Here is a 6,794-nt window from a genome sequence, read left to right as displayed (position 1 = left end):
GCGTGCTGCGATTCATGGGGTCGCAAAGAGCGACTGATCTGATCTGATCTGAACAGAAGCAGAAGATATCAACAAGAGGTGGCAAGAATACACAGAAAAACTATACAAAAAAATCTTCATGACCCAGATAACCACAATGGTGTGATCGCCCACCTGGAGCCAGACATCCTGGAATGCAAAGTCAAATGGGCCTTAGGAAGCATCACTATGAACAAAGCTAGTGGAGGTGATGGAATTCCAGGTGAGCTATTTCAAATCCTAAAAGATGATGCTATGAAAGTGTTGCATGCAATATGCCAGCAAATTTGGAAAACTCAGCAGTGGCCACAGGACTGGAAAAGGTCAGTTTTCATTCCAATCTGAAAGAAAGGCAATGCCAAAGAATGTTCATGCTACTGCACAATTGCACTAATCTCATCTGCTAGGAAAGTATTGCTCAAAATTCTCCAACCCAGGCTTCAAAGGTACATGAACCAAGAACTTCCAGATGTTGAAGCTGGATTTAGAGAAGGGAGAGGAACCAGAGATCAAATTGCCAGCACCCACTGGATCATCGAAAAAGCAAGAGAGTTCCAGAAAAACATCTACTTCTGCTTTATTGACTATGCCAAAGCCTTTGAGTGTGTGAATCACAACAATCTGTGGGAAATTCTTCAAGAGATGGGAATACCTGACCACCTGACCTGCCTCTTGAGAAATCTGTATGCAGGTCAAGAAGCAACAGTTAGAACCGGACATAGAACAACAGACTGGTTCCAAATTAGGAAAGGAGTACTTCAAGGCTGTATATTGTCACCCTGATAATTTAACTTATATGCAGAGTACATCATGTGAAATGCTGGGCTGGATGAAGCACAAGCTGGAATCAAGATTGCCTGGAGAAATATCAATAACCTCAAATATGCAGAAGACCCCACCTTTATGGCAGAAAGTGAAGAAGAACTAAAGAGCTGCTTGATGAAAATGAAAGAAGAGAGTGGAAAAGTTGACTTAAAACTCAACATTTAGAAAACTAAAATGACATCCAGTCCCATCACTTCATGGCAAATAGATGGGGAAACAATGGAAATAGTGAGAGACTTTATTTTGGGGGCGCTTCAAAATCAGTGCAGATGCTGACTGCAGCCATGAAATTAAAAGACGCTTGCTCCTTGGAAGAAAAGCTATGACCAACCTAGACAGCATATTAAAAAGCAGAGACATTCCTTTACCAACAAAAGTCCGTCTAGTAAAATCTATGGTGTTTCCAGTAGTCATGTATAGATGTAAGAGTTGAACTATATAGAAAGCTGAGCGCTGAATAATTGATGCTTTTGAACTGTGGTGTTGGAGAGGACTCTTGAGAGTCCCTTGAACTGTGAGGAGATCCAACCAGTCCATCCTAAAGGAAATCAGTCCTGAATATTCATTGGAAGGACTGATGCTGAAGCTGAGACTCCAAAACTTTGGCCACCTGATTCAAAGAACTGACTTATGGGAAAAGACCCTGATGCTGGGAAAGATTGAAGGCAGGAAGAGAAGGTGATGACAGAGGATGAGATGGTTGGATGGCATCACCAACTCGATGGACATGAGTTTGACCAAGCTCCAGGTGTTGGTGATGGACAGGGAGGCCTGGTGTGCTGCAATCCATGGGGTCCCAAAGAGTCGGACACGACTGAACAACTGAACTGCACTGATTGCCCAGAAAATACCACAAAAGCTCTAGTCAAGGGCATCCCAGTTTGAAAGGGATTTCTCAATGTCTTAGTCCATTCAGGCTTTCTGTACAGCATAGACTGAGGTGCTTATAAGAAACAGAAATTTATTTCTCGCTGTTCTGGAGGCTGGGATGTTCAAGATCAAGATACTGGTAGGTTTGATGTCTAGTGAGAACTCTCTTGGGCTTCCCAGGTGGCGCTAGTGGTAAAGAGCCCGCCTGCTGTTGCAGGAGACGAAGAGATGCAGGTTTTTACTCTGGGTCAGGAAGATCCCCTGGAGGAGGGCATGGCAGCCCATTCCAGTATTCTTGCCTGGAGAATCCCAATGGACAGAAGAGCCTGGCGGGCTACAGTCCATAAGGTTGCAAAGAGTCAGACATGATTGAAGTGACTTACATGCACTAGAGCCCTCCTCCTGGTTCATAGATGCACGTCTCTCTGGATCTCACACAGTGGAAGTGGCAAGTGAGCTGTCTGGGATCCCTTTTTAAGGACACTTGTGTTCCTCATTGGTAGAACCCTCAGAACCTCAGCACCTCCCACAGACCCCATCTTCTATATCATCACATCGAGGAATTGTTTTCAACATACAAATTCAAGCTGGGAGTGGGGACACATTCAATCTATGACACTTCAGTTTTATCCCAAATACTTCCACAGTAGAGCAGTGGACAATTAAAAAAAGAATGAAGAATTTAAAGTGTGTTGACTTGGAAAACTACTAAGAAATAGATACAAAGCAATATGTACATCCTGTGGTCCCGCCTAAGTAAAACAAAGGATATAGGCGTGTGTGCGTGTGTGTGTATGAAAGAGACGGAAATGGCATGTCAAGAGAACATTTCTAGAAGGATTCTGCAGGAGACTGTGAGGTTATATAAAATGTTTTGGAGCAGGGAAGTGACAGGTTCAGGACTGTATCTGCAGACTCGCATGGCATGCTGAGCAGATGCGGTGGAGAGGACTGGGAGGAACTGGGAGAGACTGAAGCCAGGAGATCTGTTTAAAGGATGTGGCAGTGGTACAGGTGAGAGTTGATGGGGTCTATTCTGAAGCAGGGAGATGTGGTGGAGGAGGAAAAAAGAACCTGGATCCATTTTTGAGGGGCTTCCAGCAATAGCCCCAGTGCCTAGGGCAAGTACCTGCACCCCCTAGGTGCTCATCAATGTGTGAAATGAATGCTGTCCTGTATAGAAGACTCAGAACTCCATCCCCCTCTAGGCATCTGCTTGGCAACTCCAGACAGCATCCCATAGGCCCTCTTCTCGGAGTTTGCTCACCCAACCCTGGACCCTGGGAGGCAGGGGCAGGAGACAGGGTCCATGGGCAGGTGAAGCCAGGGCCCACATTTCTCTTGTGCCCTCTGGCCCTGCCCTCCTGGGAGTGTGGCGCTAATTCCTGCCCCACCGCCCTTGCCCCACCAGGCCCCCCACCAGCAGGACTGCAGGCACCTCTGAGCTGGGTTCTGTGTTTGTGTGGCAAGGAAGAAGTGTCTCCAAAACACGGAGGGCCTGGCCTCCCTTAGGACCTAGGGGAGACAGGAAAACAGAACAATGAGAAAGAGGGGAAGAAGACAGCCAAGAAAATCAGGTCTCCAGGTACACTCTCACTCACGAACATGCGTGCGCCTGCCATCATAACACTGTGTACTTAGGAGGAGCTTAAAATAGGTTTTCTGAATGCATGAGACAGTGATGGAGAGAGAGCTGGAGGATGAGGACTCTCAGGAGGGTAGCGGATGAAGGAAAGAAAACGGATCCTCCTGAACAACAGACAATCCCCCAGACCCTACACATGTGAAAGCTCCACTGGGAACCTTTGGTCATTGAGGACAGTGAGGGGCAGAAGGAATAATTTCATTCATTCTGGTATCTGCCGAGCCTAATATGGGATTTGGTTTATAGTGTCCTGCTCAAATGTTTGTTGAATGAATGAAAGGGTGTGTGGATGGATGGATGGGTGGGTAGGTGGGTGGGTGAATTGATAAGTGGGTCTATAGGTGGGTTGATGGATGGATGGATGAGTGATTAGATGGATGGGTGGGTGGGTGGATGGCTTAGTGGATGGATGGATAAAAGACCAAGTCTATTTATCTTTCAGAGGAAAAACTGAAACCATAATTTCATAGTAATCAGAGGGCTGTCATAGACAGCTTTCAAAGCCTGCCCTCAGCAATTCCATTATCTTAGGATTCATGTCTCTGTGTGACCCCCCTACCTCTGAACATGGGCTGTACCTGATGACTTCCTCCCAGTGAGTAGAATATTGTGAGAGTGAAGGGATGTTACTTGTGTGTGAGTAGGCTACAAAGCCTATGACTTCTGTCTTCTTGGACTCTGTTACCCACCCTGGAGACAAGCTGCCACAGAGGAGGGGCCTTTATGGGGGCTTCGGGTCCACAGTTAGTGAGGAGCTGAGACCCTCAAGTTCAAGAGCCAGCAGGAACTGAATGCTGCCAACAAGCTCTTGAACGTGAAGGGAGATCCTACCCAGGGGAGCTTGAGATGCGGTCCCCAGCCCACTGGCACATGGACTGCAGCCTGTGAGGGACACTGAGCAGAGGACCCATCCAAGCCGTGCTCTGACTCCTGGTTCACAGAAACCGTGAGACAGCAAATGCTCACTGCTTCAAGCCACCGCATCTTAGGTTAGTTTGTTGCCAGCAAAAGATAGCTAATACAATGGCTGATTTGAGTTTAACTTAAAAATGGACATGATGGCAATTAAACGTGACAGATGATGGCAGTGGTTCAGAGCCCAGGTTTTGGTACTGATTAGATGGGGTTTGAATCCTGGATTCCCATCTTACTAGCTGTGTGGCTGTGGGCCAGATGATCAGCTTCTCTGGGCCTTTGTTTCCATGTCTTTAAAATGGGCATAATTCTCTGCTCACAGAGCTAGCACAAGGATTACATAAAACAATTGTGTAAAGTACTTAGCCCAGGGACTTCCCAGGTGGTTAAGGCTCTGCACTCACAAAGCAGGGGGCCCAGGTTCAACCCCTGGTCAGGGAACTAGATTCCACACACAACGATTAAAATCCCACACATGGCAATGAAGATCCCATGGGCCGAAGTTAAGACCCAGGGCAGCAAAAAAGAAAAGTACTTAGCCCAGGACCTGTCACTGAATAGAAGGCTGTTGTTCAGTCACTCAGTTGTGTCTGACTCTTTGCTAACCCATGGACTGCAGCATGCCAAGCTTCCCTGTCCATCACCAACTCCCAAAGCTTGCTCAAACTCATGTCCATCGAGTCGTTGATGCCATCCAACCATCTCATCCTCTGTCGTCCCCTTCTCCTTTTGCCTTCAATCTTCCCCAGCATCAGGGTCTTTCCCAAGTTGGCTCTTCCCATCAGGTGGCCAAAGTATTGGAGCTTCAGCTTCAGCATCAGTCCTTCCAAGGAATATTCAGGACTGATTTCCTTTAGGATTGACTGGTTTGATCGCCTTACAGTCCAGGGGACTCTCAGCAAATAGAAGGTAGCTATTAGCGACAGCAACAGCAATAGTAACAGTAACAGAGGAAGGTCCGGCACGAGGCAGCGAGTGTCCCTGCCTGGAAGGGATTGAGCTGAATCATGATGTCACGTGCAACCTTTTGCAAATCTTAGCTGGAGCTGCCTTTTGGGGTTGCCTGGCCAAGACTGGGCTGGGGGACCAGGTGTCACGGGACCACCAGGCTTACCTTGTGCCCGGTTGCAGCACCAGCTGCTCCTGGCCTTCACCGTGGGCAGGACCTTCCCTCCTGCACGGCCTCTGGTTCAGGTGTGGGGCCGCCACCCTGGCTGAGCCCACAGGCGCAGGAAGGTAAACACCCAGGCAGGAAGTGATTGTCACGGGCACAGGGCCAGCACACGGCCAGGCGAGTCTGAAGGTCAGGAATGCTTCACTGGAAGCCCTTTCGGCAGAGGTCAGCATCTCTGGCTTCAGGTTCTCGGAGAGCGGAGGAGTCCAAGAACACGTCCCTGCTCTGAGACCCCGACAGGACACAGGATAGGAGAACTAGAGCCGTCCGTGGGGCTCTAACCCCCGGGAGCTCCTCACTGGTAGGTGAGCAAATGGTTTGAGTGTTTTGTTTTGTTTTTTTTTGGTAATAAAATGGGATGGAAAGCTGCGGCCAGGGCAGCATAGGCAAGACCCCAGGCAGGTGAGTGAAGGGAGAGGCAAGCCCACTTACCCTTCATCTAGAAGGAGCTTCAAGAGAGAAAACAGCCCTGGGTCTCTCACTCGCCCTGGCTTCACCATTCTCACCTCTGGGACTCAGTTTCACCACCAGGGAATTGGGGTAATAATTCCTACCAGGCTCCTCTCCCGTGAAGGCTTCAGAACTAGTGAGATAATGAACATGACTGGCTGCAGAAGTTGTGGGGCCCCGTGAGAAATGATTAAGGGAGCCCCTTGACCTGGGTTCGATCCCTGGGTTGGGAAGAGCCCCTGGAGAAGGGAAAGGCTATCTGCTCCAGTATTCTGGCCTGGAGAATTCCACGGACTGTATAGTCCATGGGGTCGCAAAGAGTCAGACATGACTGAGCGACTTTCACTTTGATCAAGCATTACTAAGAATTCCAAGAATTAAGCATGTTAACATGATTAAGAACTGCAATTGCAGAGCGTTAAACTAAGTGAGGGGTCCTTCTAAGGCCAGAGTCTCCTGTGACTGCGTGGGTCACATGCCCGTGGCTCCAGCCCTAAAAATAAATGTACATGTAAACTGTGAAGGCTAAACAAACTGAGATGACTCCGTGCCCGTGGCTCGAGTCTCAGGGTCAGGGAGCACACGCGGGGGACGGAAGTCACAGCGGTGAGGGGAGCGCTGTCTGCAAGGCTGCTCCCTGCCTCCGCACCTGCTGCTCAGGGGCCCATCTCAGAGGCCCCAGTCTCCCACCTGCTGAACTTGCACTCCTGGCCGGCATCCAGCCAGAGCCTGGTGCAATTCAAACATCTGGGGACACAGGTTTCTCGGATGCGCCAATCAACGGGAGATTGTTCTTTTCAAACTTGATTTAAAGTTTTGGGTGGTCATTTGCAGCAACGTGGATGGATCATAAAGTTATCATACTATGTGAAGTAAGCCCAGAGAGACAAATATCAT

At 48.7% G+C, this 6,794-nt stretch overlaps 2 protein-coding genes across 2 annotated transcripts in view; one reads left to right on the top strand and one right to left on the bottom strand.

Moving 5' to 3' along the window:
* Positions 1 to 5,616, bottom strand: part of NEU2 (sialidase 2 (cytosolic sialidase)) — a 26,059-nt gene extending 20,443 nt beyond the window's left edge. Inside the window, exon 1 of the mRNA XM_010841231.1 lies at positions 5,388 to 5,616. The gene's annotated coding sequence lies outside the window, so the exon portion shown is untranslated. The remainder of the gene's footprint in view (positions 1 to 5,387) is intronic.
* Positions 5,617 to 5,660: 44 nt separating this feature from the next.
* NGEF (neuronal guanine nucleotide exchange factor) overlaps positions 5,661 to 6,794 on the top strand; it is a 128,514-nt gene continuing 127,380 nt past the window's right edge. The window contains exon 1 of the mRNA XM_010841254.1: positions 5,661 to 5,748. The gene's annotated coding sequence lies outside the window, so the exon portion shown is untranslated. The remainder of the gene's footprint in view (positions 5,749 to 6,794) is intronic.

Source organism: Bison bison, unplaced genomic scaffold, assembly GCF_000754665.1.
Source record: "Bison bison bison isolate TAMUID 2011002044 unplaced genomic scaffold, Bison_UMD1.0 scf7180017864158, whole genome shotgun sequence".
Classification (NCBI taxonomy): Eukaryota; Metazoa; Chordata; class Mammalia; order Artiodactyla; family Bovidae; genus Bison; species Bison bison.
The sequence above is the reverse complement of the archived record's forward strand: the minus strand, read 5'-3'. Positions and strand labels throughout refer to the sequence as shown.